Source organism: Podarcis melisellensis (assembly GCF_964234715.1).
Source record: "Podarcis melisellensis genome assembly, chromosome: 14".
NCBI classification, from domain to species: Eukaryota; Metazoa; Chordata; class Lepidosauria; order Squamata; family Lacertidae; genus Podarcis; species Podarcis melisellensis.
In genome coordinates this window covers 48,831,295-48,845,099 of record NC_138546.1, presented here as the reverse complement: position 1 = coordinate 48,845,099, position 13,805 = coordinate 48,831,295, and the positions used below count along the sequence as shown (strand labels likewise).

Here is a 13,805-nt window from a genome sequence, read left to right as displayed (position 1 = left end):
AGCCACTTTCAGCAATAAACAGGAGCTTCAAGGGGGCATAAAAGTTTCCCAAAAGACACTCAAAAGCTTAATATTTCTGATTCTCACAGCTGATGCTTCAGTGCCATTTTCTAAAAAATCTTACTGGTGACACTCCATTGTAATGTAACCAGATTTCGTTATTAGTTGACAAAGCTGTTGCTAGGTGATTCCCAAAAAGCCAATTTGTAGACTTTCTTTGCAGATCTATGGAATGACCAACTGAACATCAAGTATATGGGGGATATCTGAACATAAAAGGAGGCTGCTGGATCAGGCCAATGGCCATTCTGGTCCAGCATGCCCAGGGGTAAACCCTCAAGCAGCACCCGGGCACAACAGCCCTCACCCCTCCTGTGGCTTCCGACAACTGCCATTCAGAAGCATTACTGCCTCCAAATGTGGAAGCAGAGAACAGCCATCATGGCTGGTAGCTACTGCCAGCCTTCTCCTCCATGGATCTGTACAGTCCTCTTTTAAAGCCATCCAGGTTGGTCATCGCTGCCTCCTGTGGGAGTAGTTCCATTGTTTTACTATGCACTGCATGTGTAGAGATGGGGTTTCTGATATGCCATATTTTTTGCTCTATAAGACGCACCCGACCATAAGACGCACCTAGTTTTAGAGGAGGAGAACAAGAAAAAAAATGTTCTCTTCCTCTCTGCTCAGGGCCTCTCCAGCAAAGCGGGAGGAGAAATGGAAGGGGCTCCGATCCCTCTTGCTCTCCTGGCTTCAGCGAAAGCAACACAAAGCCTCCTGAGCACAGCGCGAGCGCTTCTGCTGCATTCAGGAGGCTTCGGGCAGCTATCCCTGAAGCTAGGAGAGCAAGAGGGATCAGTGCGCACCAATCCCTCTTGCTCTTCTGGCTTCAGCAAAAGCTGTGCAGCCTGCATTCGCTCCATAAGATGCACACACATTTCCCCTTACTTTTTAGGAGGGGAAAAGTATGTCTTTTAGAGCGAAAAATATGGTATGTGCCATAAGGGACACCTCTTTGAAGCACATATGCGCGCACACACACACACACACTGCCCCAAAGTCCCCTTTCCCCCTTAACTGGAAGGGGGGAAGTTTCTATCATGAGAGGGTGTGTATAAAAAAGTGAAGTCTGTTAAGCAACCGTCTTACACTAGCAAGGTATAGAGAAACCTCCCTGAGTGGTTCATCCTTCCCTTTGCACAAGGCAACTGCACGTCCCAGGAGACACCTGTTCATCAACAAGCTGTCGTGTTTTTGAAGAAATGAACAAACCCTGGAACAATTGCAGCTAGCGAAGGCAAGGAAGGCTGGCTAGAGGTTATATATTGCTCAAGGCGGGCACAGGTGGATGGAACCGCAAGCCAGGTCAGAAACAGAACAAAGCAAGAGGGGGGAGGTTTATGCTTTGCGGACAGGAAAAGGGCAGAAAAAGAATGAGCCATCAGAGGTGACTGCCCCTAAGTGAACGGAGCAGCTGCTCATACTGGGACGAGATGGTCAGTAAGGCTCTCTGGAAAGAAAAAGCACAGGGCCATCTGCCGACATGGGACTTTGCACCTTCTGGGTACAGCAGAGAGTCTGTCCAGTAAAGCTTCTCCAAGTCATGACAAGGGGAGGAAAATGGCATCAGGTTTGCCCAGCAGAAACTCAGTCTCTAGATTCCATGCCAATCCAAACAATGTTCAGTTCTGTTGAATCAGCTATAAGGGGCAAATTCTGCAGCCTAGGACTGATGCTTGGCACCATCAGTAGATGACCCTAACAAGGATTAAACTCACAACACGGGGAAGGAAGGGCTTTAATTCAGAATGCCCCACCATGGTGCAATCCAAGTCCAACATTTTTATCAACTTGGCAAAGCCAGCTCTCATTTGCTAAATTCAGTTTAGGAGTCTCAGATGCAAAGTTTAGCTGGCTACAGATTCTGAAACATCCGTAGGCTAAACGTCATTAGGTGGACAGTCTTTAGCTAAGGGCAAAGCCAGGGGCACTTGGAAATGCTGATAGCGCTAGGGAGAGAAAAGCATGTGGTTCTCCGCTTTGGAGAGGGACACTTGGTGGAAAGGATGTGCAGCAGATGCTTCCTAGCCTTATTGCATTTTAAGTTATGTTCACTCACCTGACATCACTTAAATTAGTTATCCCTTCATTGTCTTCCCATGTTCATCATGTATACAATCACTTTTTTGGCATCCTGGAGGAAATTCACATTCTCTTGTTATATGTTGAAAGGTGGTATATTCTATATATATTATAATCAATCAATTAATTTAAGAATGACATGTTTTCTGATTTTAGATAACACCAAACCACTTTGAATACAAACTATGGCAGCAAGACGTCAAGTGGTTAAGAGAATAAATTCATCATCAACCAAAACAATTGTTCCCACCCTAAATACGAGTCCATATTTCTTCCAACTGAGCTCTGATACTGGAATAAAGGCTTTGGCATAGAAGAGGTGGCTGCAGAGCTTCAAATCCTTTGCAGAATAGGGAGACATGGCCTTCTGTCAGGGGTGGAGTCAGAAGCAAGTCAGCAATAAAGGAAGCAGACCTCCATTGGCAGTGAAGTTAATTCTTTATTCAAAGAATTGAACATACAATTCAGCCTAGTGGTCTCAGCAACACTCCCCAGTAGATCTTGCCCTTATGGAGCAGTTGCCAGGACTGAAGGTCCCAATCATCCTGGATATTTCCCAAGCAGTCTCAAACTGTGTCTGTGCACCTCTGACCTCTGCTCTGCTAATTACTCTGTGCGTTCTTGGAGACCAGAGGAGAGGGGAATTTGTTGCAGCAGGAGAGGATGACTCTAGGGATTCTCCAGCAGTCTCAGAGTCTGAACTGCTCCCTGCCATGGGCTCTTCCTGCTCACTAAACCCTGTTGCCCCTTCAGCACCCAGCACCTCCTCCCAATCTTCTCCCTCTGACTGCTCCTCCACATCCCACCACTAATCCCCTGGCTCTGAGCCCTCCTCTTCTGAGGTTTCCCAGCTGCTCCGTCCCACCAAGGCCAAATGTGTACTTAACGAGTGGCAGCCAATGAGTCAATGGTCATTGTGGAGATAGACCGTCACTTAAAGACACAGGCTTTCAAACTGTCATGGGTAGTTTGGCCCTACAACAGGCTTAACCAATACCGGGGCTGGCCCAAGCCATTTCGCTGACTGAGACAAAGGAGGGGATGGTGCCCTTTGACCCCTCCCAATGCAACCAGACTGGCAGTTGAAGCTTCCTTCAACAGTGGGAAAAACAACCTCCACCACCCTGACAGCAGCTGGCTAGCTTTGGGGCCTCAAAGGGAATTGTGGGAAGCTGCTTCCACTCCCAGCATTAGCTCCCTGAGGCAGCTGCATCACTCCACCTAATATGATGGCTGGCCCTAACCAGTGGCATAGCATGAGGGGGCACAGGGGCAGTTGGCCTGGGCGCAAGTTTATTAGGGGTGCAACATTTCAACACCTAGTGCTGCCTCAGTTCCTGAGTACAGCTGTGTGCTTCCGTTGCTGGGCTCCATTGAAAACAGCTTCTCCAGGTGAACCAGAAAGCAACCTCTCCAGACAATGGAACAACTCTTATCTCTGTGGCTGCAATCTCCTGGGTGATGCAGACACCATTGAATGTGCATGCGTACTCCATTTCCCTCCCTCTGCATGACCCTGGGCGATGGCAACCCACACTACGCCACTGGCCCTAAGGGATCCCTTACCCCCAGATGTAAAGCAAACGGAGGAAAGGAGGTAAAAAAGCCACAACACACCTCCCCGAGCTTCTTCTTCAAGGGAAGCATCACTGATTACTTAATACCCCAGCAAAGTGTCTTGACCCTCTTAAAGCAAAGGTCACAGAAGTTAATTTGCCAGCCAGGGATGGATGCAGGGATGGCCGTGTTTTGATTTGAACCCTTTGGCCTGAAGGAGACCAGGCATTTCAAAGTGGCGATGCCGTTTATTAAACTCTCCTCTCTGGATTAAGCAATGGCTTGCAGCTCCAAAACTGCCAAGCCATCACATTTCCCAGGCAATTCACTGTTTGAAGGGAAAATGTAAAAATAAAGTCTGCAGAAAGCAGCCTCTCTCTCCTCTGCGAGGGAAATTCACATAAGGAGCTTAGCTGCGTTTCTCAGCTTGGGGAGCTTACACCGGGCCCTCCTCTCTCCCCTGACAGCAACACAAAGTATCCAGCTAGAGAGATTTACTGACGATGCCAAGCGACACAACAGGTCTCGCAAGTCATTCCCACCATCAAGCGCCCCCCACCCCACCCCGCCCCACAATTTTCCATTGCAAAGAAGGAAAAGGACAGGCTGGCACATCAAGCCGAGATCGCAAAGAGGTGGCAGCAGGTGCAACATGCTCAGAGAAGAGGAGCATACAGAGGAATCTAGGCTGAGCAGCCTTCGCCAACCTGGTGCCCCCTGGATGCTTTGGACTGCAGCTCCCAGCCCCCCGAGTCTGCAAAGCAGAGGCGCTGCCACATCCGAAGCCCTCCCATCCAAGCTCACTGGCACCTTTCAGTCAGTTGACAGCACTCTAGGAGCTTGCAGAGCGGAACTGGGCCTGGCAGAGAGGCCTGGAGGGCTGCCTGATATTCCCTATCCAGACTCTTAACCCAGAACCCTTAACAAACTACAGTAATCAGGAAGGTGTGCCATATTCTGGTTAGGGTTGCCATGTGTCTTCTATTCCCAGGACACGTCCTCTTTTTCAGGGGTAAAATTTCTGTCTGGGTGGATTTTTTTTTAATTTGCCAAAATATCTCTGGCTATACTGTATTTTTTGCCCCATAGGATGCACCGGCCCATAGGATGCACCAAGTTTTTTTTTGGGGGGGGGAATAAATAAAAAAATAAATATTCCCCCCCAGGCACTTCTGGGGCTGGCAGCGGGGAGAAGTGCTCTTCTCCCCGCTGCTAGCCTTCAGACCAGGTCCGGGGACAGCGGGAAGACGCACTGCGCCTCCCTGCTGTCCCTGGAGCTTGCGGGGCTGGCGGCGGGGAGAAGCATGCGTCTCCCCGCCGTCAGCCTCCAAACCACATCGGGAGACAGCGGGATGGCGGCGTTCCACCTCCCCGCTGTCCCCCAACCTTGTGAGGCTGGCGCTGGGGCTCTCCTGAAGCCTGCATTCGCCCCATAGGACGCACACACATTTCCCCTCTATTTTTGGAGGGGGGAAAGTGCGTCCTATAGGGCGAAAAATATGGTACTTTCTGGATGACACATAGATATAACTGGTGGTTGAAGACTTGCTTTCCTCTTCTCTTCTCCTGCCCACCCCTCTCAGCAATATATCACAGCTTCTATAGCCCACATATAGTACAGTGATACCTCAGGTTACATACGCTTCAGGTTACATACGCTTCAGGTTACATACGCTTCAGGTTACAGACTCTGCTAACCCAGAAATAGTGCTTCAGGTTAAGAACTTTGCTTCAGGATGAGAACAGAAATCATGCTCCGGCAGTGTGGCAGCAGCAGGAGTCCCCATTAGCTAAAGTGGTGCTTCAGGTTAAGAACAGTTTCAGGTTAAGAACAGACCTCCGGAATAAATTAAGTACTTAACCTGAGGTACGACTGTAAGGGTATTTAAAATGAGAGTTGTCAGAGGGCACCTCTTTTTTACTCTTCAAAACATGGCAGCCCTCGACTTTACCTCAGGCAGCAAAATGCATGAACCAAAAGACAGCCACCCTTCAAAATTTGCAGTTCTCCAACCAAAAGAATGTGCACCAAAATGCTGGGGGGGTGCCTAAAAGTGTGCATATTGTTAAGAACAACATCCAAAATCACATTACTATATTGGGGGAAATTGCTTGCAGAAATGAGCATCATAGACCAAATTGGCATACAATATTTGCACATTAGCACTAAAAATGCATTTTTTTGTGAGGACTTAAAACAAAAACAAAAAATGCAAATGCAGCGAACTGCACTTAAGAGTGGAAAAATGAGAAATGGAAGAAATTGGCAGATTTCTCCACCCCTCCTTGAGACACACACCTACAGCACAGGCATCTATCATGGTTAGGAAAACTGGTGATCTTTAGTGTCAGCCTTTGGCAGCAGCCAGGAACGTGGCTACTTCCCGCCTTTAAAACCCTCCATCCCTTTATTAATAGAAGCATCAGCTCATTAGGCTGTCTCTACAAGTCAGGGAACATCTGAATCTTATTTAAAACTTTATTAGCTTCCCATTCACTGCTTCAGCATTTGCTCCATAGGTCTTCCAGGCAGGCCTGATGCGGTGCTACTTTCACGGCACCTGTTTCCTCACAAGGGGGGCATTTCTGGGTGCTTACAAGGATCAAGCCATGGACAGTTGACACAAACCTGCATAAATTTTGCAGCTGTTAATTTATTTGCATCTACACAAATGTAGGGTACTTTTCAGAGAAGAAAAACAAGCTCATTCTGCTTGCTGTTGTTGGAGCTTCCTCTGAGCTATGGGGAGCCAAGAGGCTCCTCTGAGCCCAGGACAATGCAGACGGATCAAGCCCCTACTTGCTCTCCCCCCACCCCAAACAAATTAAGATGGTGGGCACGTGAGGAGTGAACTGTGCAATGTTCCCAGCTTCCATGGAATCAAAGTGGAATACCATAAACACATAATTTTTAAAAGGGAGACCTAGGGACCCCCTGCTCTTTGCCCATCTCCCAAGTTTCCAAAAGGAAACACATATGCGCATGAGTTGCTCTGGTGGTGACTTGGCCACTGGCCTGCAAAGCTGCAAAAGTCCCATGCCGGAAGCACTTTTTACCACGCCCCAAATAAAGGACCCTCACCATTCGCAGCTCTTATGGGTGGCGCTTCGGAAGCTGACTCACCAAGTCATGCTGCTGTTATTATTGCTATTGTTATTACACATATACAGTGGACGCTTGGGTCGCGAACGTGATCCATGCGGGATGCATGTTCACAACCCGCAGCGGCGTGGCTGTGCATGCGTAGGTTGCAATTCAGCACTTCTGCGCATGTGCAAAGCACGATTTAGCGTTTCTGCACATGCGCGACTGCCGAAACCCGGGAGTAACCCATTCTGGTACATAATAATAATAATAATAATAATAATAATAATAATAATAATAATAATAATTTTAATTTTAATTTATAACCCACCCTCCCCAGCCGAAGCCGGGCTCAGGGCGGCTAACAACAATCAAATAATCAAACAGTCAAATAATCACACATTCTAAAAATATTTCATTGTAAAAATTAATTAAAATCAAATTGATGGCAACCGATTAAGCAAAATTCTGTGCAGGTTGCCAGAGTAGGGAGTCAGGTTGCACCCTGACCAAAGGCCTGGTGGAACAACTCTGTCTTGCAGGCCCTGCGGAAAGATGTCAGGTCCCGCAGGGCCCTAGTCTCTTGTGACAGAGCGTTCCACCAGATTGGAGCCGCAGCCGAGAAGGCCCTGGCTCTAGTTGAGGCCAGCCTAACCTCTCTGAGGCCTGGGACCTTGAAGATGTTATTATTTGCAGACCGTAGGTTTCTCTGTGGGGCATACCAGGAGAGGCGGCCCCGTAGGTACGAGGGTCCTAGGCCGTATAGGGCTTTAAAGGTTAAAACCAGCACCTTAAACCTGATCCTGTACTCCACCGGGAGCCAGTGCAGCTGGTATAGTACCGGATGAATGTGATCTCGCAGCGAAGACCGCATAAGGAGTCTCGCCGCGGCATTCCGCACCCGCTGGAGTTTCTGGGTCAGTCTCAAGGGCAGCCCCACATAGAGCGAGTTACAATAATCCAGTCTGGAGGCGACCCTCGCATGGATCACAGTGGCTAGGTCAGGGCGAGAGAGATAAGGGGCCAACTGCTTAGCTTGGCGGAGATGAAAAAATGCCGCCTTTGTTATAGCTGTAATCTGCGCCTCCATAGAGAGGGAGGTATCGAAGATTACACCCAAACTCTTAACAGACGATGCTGGCACTAATTGCACCCCCACAAGAGATGGGAGTTGCCCCCTCAATCCCATATCGTCCCGCCCCAGCCAGAGGACCTCTGTCTTCGAAGGATTTAACTTCAACCGGCTCCCACGTAACCATCCAGCCACAGCTTCCAGACATCTGGTCAGTGTGTCTGGGGCCGAGTCAGGATGGCCATCCATCAACAGATAGAGTTGGGTGTCATCAGCATACTGATGGCAACCCAGCCCAAAACTCCAGACAAGCTGGGCGAGGGGGCGCCTAAAGATGTTAAAAAGCATCGGGGAGAGAATCGCACCCTGAGGCACTCCACACACCAAGGAGTGGCGCGATGACAATTCCCCCCCAAGCGCCACCCTGTCCCCGACCAGAGAGAAACGAGCGCAGCCATTGAAGGACTGTGCCCTGGATCCCCACGTCGGCAAGGCGGTGGTCCAGGAGTTCGTGATCAACCATGTCGAAGGCTGCTGACAGATCTAGAAGAATCAGCAGCCCCAACCCGCCTCGATCCAGCTGCCTGCAGAGATCATCTGTTAGGGCGACCAGAGCCGTCTCGGTCCCATGACCAGCGCGGAAGCCAGACTGGAATGGATCCAGAGCCGATGTTTCATCCAGAAACCTACCAAGCTGTTCAGCAACCGCTCTCTCAATCACCTTACCCAGGAATGGAAGATTCGAGACCGGGCGGTAATTGGATAGATCTAAGGGATCTAATGATGTTTTCTTTAAGAGCGAACGCACCACTGCCTCTTTCAGTTCCCCTGGAAATATTCACTTCCCCTGGAAACTTCCAGGTTTTGGCGGTCCGCAACCCGAAAAAACGCAACCTGAAGCGTCTGTAACCCGAGGTATGACTGTATTTACCTTTCCTCCCAGGAGCTCAAGGTGGCACACACAATTCTCCCTCTTCCCGTTTTATGTTAATGACTGAGAGACAGTAACTGGCCCAAGGCCACCCACTGAGTTTGCATTTTATGGCAGAGTGAAGATCTGGCCCATAGAAAACACCATACAATCTCTATCATTAGGGAGGTCACTATTTCCACCAGGAATACACACTAGTTCCTCACACCCAGACCTGACAAGGAGCATAAAATCTTTTTCTGAGGGAGGGGCCAAAAGGCTGGAAAAAATGAGTAAAGGAAGAAAGGCATAAACCTGTAGCAATTTAAAGCACTCTCCCCCCCCCCACCCACATGATATGCTCCTCCAGAATACAGATAATGAGACGTGTTCTGCAGACTCTTAAAAATCTGGGGATGCAATTTATCCCCATGAAGTCTTCAATATGACTAATAAAAACACATTGTCCTCTAAGTCATGGATTAAAGCTGAGCTGAGCCCCTGGCAGGACGCTCTGCCTTGCCGCCTCCCCTTCGCTGGTTCTGGCTTTGCTGATCTCCACACACACTGATTGGTAGAACAAACAATAGCAAATGCCATCTGCCATTGATCATCTGCTGCTGGGTGAGAATAGATCTTTAATCACTGTCTCCCTGGGAAGAATACAAAAATCGAGATGGATACGAAGGTGTCACAGTTGGAGAGACAATTGCAACACCTTCATTAAAAATTTTGGGACTCCAGCAGACCAAAGGCTGGCCCACTTTTAAAAAGAAAAACTATTTTATGCACTTTCTTCCAGCTGTCGGGAAGGCCCAGAAACTGATTTCAAATCACAATTGTGATACATGGACATAGACAGCCTTTATGTTGGGGGGGTATGTTTTGGGGGGAGAGAACATCATTTAGTTAAATATTTTCATTGAGTTGCTTGATTTAGGGGGAGGCATCTGCCCCCTGCCCATGTTGTGATGGACTGATATATTTAATGTAGGGAGCCTCAGGCCACACAGAGAGACCCTGACAGAGGTAACAGCATTTTCCAGGTACTTCTGAACTGATGGGAAGTTGAAAATTGGTAGCTCAACAGTGAAATCAGGACAGGGACCTTTTGCCGCATGTCCCCTTCCTTTGTGGTCAGGTATATGACTGCCAAAGAAGAGAGGCCTTTTTAGTGGTGGTGTCCCAATGGCAGCCATTTGTGCGCATGTGCCTCTCACCATCTTTCACTTCTAGGCACTAGGTAAAGTCCATCCTGTTGCCCAGGGCTTTTGATATCACCCTATTTCTTTTCATCTGCTTTATATGTGCTTGTTTCTTACTGGATGGATTTTTTATTATTATTAAAAAAACCAACACTTTTATAATCTGGTACTGATTCCACTATTATGTTCTGCCTGGTGCCTTGAGTGTTTTTGAAATAGAAAGGCAAGGCACAATTTTTTAAAATAAAATATATTTCGTTGCAGAGTTCACATGAAAACATGGACTTGCAATGAAAATCTGACACAGCTTGAATTATAAAAGTCCCCCCTACCTGCAAACATACCCCCTCCATTTGGACGGGGAGGGAGAGCACTGACCTGGAAGACAACACCTCAATTTTATATGCAATAAAAAGCATACATAATGAATTACGCCACCACTTATCCTTTGATCTCCACCTGGATATTTATGGATGGCACACACACTCTGTAAGTGGAAGAGGCATGAAGAACAGCTGCTTGGGCTGCTTGTGTGTTTTTTAATGTAACAAAAAGTGTTGTGGCACCTGAAAGGCTCAACAAATTTATTATAGCATAAGCTTCCACAGACTGTCTTTTGGAATTTTTTTTGTTTTAATAAATTTGTTAGTCTTTCATGTGCTACAAGACTCCTTGTTCTAAGGCAGCTTCTCCTCTGGAAAATGTAGGGTGTCTGTGTGCAATACAGAAAACAGACCTTGCACTTCAAGGGTTGTCAAGCGGACAGCACTCAGTTTCAAGGGCGACCTGGATCAAGTCCAGGTAAAGGGGGAGGCAAAGCCAGAGGTTGTGAAGTTGCCCATCCACAGTTCCTGGACAGCAGCTGGACAGTCACTGATCGTCCCAACTGTGGACAGATGTATTCTAGTTCTATATAAATGGGTTAGATCTAAATTTGCATGTGTACATCTAAATTAGCAGATGAAAGTGTATGCTAATTTCTGCCCTTTTGCACCCTAGAAAGTTGTGTGTTTGTTTCTTTGAGCCTTTTCCTCTGCTGTTATATGCCTATAGAAATATGTCAGAACTTCAGACAATCATCACCACCACCCTCCCAAATCCACTTGCATGCTTGTGTTAAGTAGAAATCTGTTTCTGGGTCCTATGGAAATGCAAGTAAAAGTCTCACGGCTGCTGCACAGTTCAGACACCTCCTTTTTGAGAGACCCGGTCTCTCATGCCACCTCCTTTGCATATTGATGAACTTAAGCCAGGGCAAAACTTGGCTTTATTTCACCCGGGTCAAAGACTCAGTTTAGTGCGCACACACACAGACGCACACACACACAGAGAGAGAGAGAGAGGCTGGGAACCTCAATGGCGCCCCTCTGGAAGCTTCACCCAGGGCACCAAACCCTGGCTGATGGGGTCCAAAAGAAAGCAGAGCAATATGTTTGGCACCAGCTTGGCTGTGGGAGTTGCCGGAAGGAGGCCTACAAGGCGCCATCCAACCATCTTAGGGACTCCACTTCGGATTTGTGTACGCTTTAGTCTTTTCTTTTCCTGCAGATATCCTGCAAAACAGGTAAGGTTTAGGCTAAGAGTTTCCACTCTCCTAGATGCACTACCTTCCCAGGTTGATGAATCAGCTGAATACCTTTGGGAACTCACAAGCATGGGATGGAGATGGCTATCCCATATTCTTTTGTTGTCAGCATCCAGCTTTGACAGGTATATTTGCTTTAACTTATTGATGGATGCATTCATGGTGGATAGGCCTATTTTGTATAAATATAATATCCAAATTAGTTTTATGATTTTTTTCCTCCTATCTTTTTAAAGCTATCACTTTTATAAAAACACTTGTTAATCCAGCCTGACATTTTCATCAGGCTGCTCCCAGCTTGTGAAAAAGAAGTCTTTCTCTAGTTTGTTACACAGAGCTCTTTGTTCTACTTTACAAGGAATTATTACTCAAAAAGCATGCCTTTTTGTTGCAAAAACTCAGGTTGGTCCAGTCATGTTATGTACACTATTCTGCAGCCTATGAAAAACTGCCTTTGAGCTTTTGAAATAACAGGCTACCTGGGGTGAAAGTGGATAATGATACAATATTATTGCTAAGTATGCCCTATTGCTTTCCCTTTTTCTTCCTATTACTAGACAACTAGTAATATAATCCACAAACCACGCTCTTTAGACAACCAGTTGTTTAAAAAGAAAAGTTTGCAAATTCTTCTCACTGCTCTCTGAGTTATGTACTGTTATGAGAGGGGTCAGTCTTGATAATACACACGGGTTCCTTTCCCAACCTATGATCACGTTTGTGGGCATTCCTTTGTTGAGGGAATGGTTTTGGCTGGCCAGCAAAGCGCCCTAAGCATCATCTCCAAGAATGAACTTGGTTGCAACAGCTACAGCAAAGTGATGCTGCTGTCCAGGGAGAGAGAGGCGGGCATTCACCGGGATGGAAGCCATGTGGTCCTAGAAAGAAGAACAAGAGCCAGAGTTGTTGTGTGTGGAAGCTGGCAGGCACAGAGGCATGTCTTTCTCTGTGCTGGATGGTGGGGCTCCCCTGGAAACCAAATGGGAAAGCAAAATCTATGAGGGTGCTTATGCTGTGATGTCCTCTGTCCTATGTTCCGGTTGTATTTATGTGTAAATCAAACCACATACAGTCTCTGCTGACCTTCATTCCAGGGAAACTGAGCCCTGGGGAAGCAGAGGCAGCTCTGCAGTTTCTCGTCACTCAAAGTTTGGGTGACATTTAACAGTATGTATACATGTACAAACACACATGCACAGTACATAAATAACGCACATGGCGGAGCATTTTGTTCTGTTTAGAAAATATTTATGCAGATGGCAAAGGCCTAATCAGATTTGAAGTTAAAGTGAGGTTTGAGTGGCCATGTTGCCCTTTCCTTCACTGTTTCCCTGCAGAGATTAACTTTTACTAGTAATTACAATGTTTGACTTCCTGAAGATGCAGAGATAATGTACTGTGCAGTCTGTTCAAACTCTCAGACCTTGTTCTAACAATCCTACAGAAAAACCCTGCTGCAATAGCGTGGAAAGACTACCACCTTGTGGAAAGCAACAGGAAAGTTTGTGAGAAAATGGGGCTCTTTGTGGGACAGATCATAGAACCTTATAGTTAGAAGGGTATTCTAGTCCCACCTTCAATGCAAGAATCTCAGCTAAAGCAACCATGACAGATAGCCATCCAAACTCTGTTTAAAAACCTCCAAGGAAGGAGAGCCCACCACCTCTCATGGGAGTCTAGTCCACTGTTGAACAGCTTATTGTCAGAAAGTTTTTTCTAAATGTTTAGTCAGAATCTCCTTTCTTGCAACGTGAAGCCATTGGTTCAAGTCCTACCCTCCAGAGCAGGAGAAAACAAGCATGCTTCCTCCGCCATGTGACAGCCCTTAAGATATTTGAAGGTGGCTATCCTATCTCTTTTCAGTCTCCTTTTCCAGGCTAAACCCAGCTCCTTCAAACGTTCCTCAAAAGGCATAGTTTCCAGACCCTTGATCATCTTGGTTGCCTTCTTCTGCACACTTTCCAGCTTGTCAACATCCTTCTTAAATTGTGGTGCCCAGAATTGGACATGGGATTGCAGGTGTGGTCTGACCAAGGCAGAAGAGAGTGGGACTGTGACTTCCCTTGATCTGGACACTAGACTTCTGTTAATGCAGCCTAGAATAGCATTAGCTTTTTTTGCTCTGCATCACACTGTTGACTCCTAGACCCCTAGATACATTTCACATGTACTACTAGTAAGCCAGGTGTCCCCCATCCTATATTTGTGCATCTGGTTCTTCCTGCCTAAGTGCAGAACCTTACATTTGTTCC

General features: G+C 47.1%; 1 long non-coding RNA gene across 1 annotated transcript; it reads left to right on the top strand.

Annotated features, from left to right (window-relative positions):
• Positions 1-215: 215 nt before the first annotated feature.
• LOC309356416 lies at positions 216-2,456 on the top strand. Its single transcript, XR_014162777.1, has 2 exons — positions 216-508; positions 2,296-2,456. It is a non-coding gene; the product is annotated as an uncharacterized lncRNA (long non-coding RNA).
• The last annotated feature ends 11,349 nt before the right edge of the window (positions 2,457-13,805 follow it).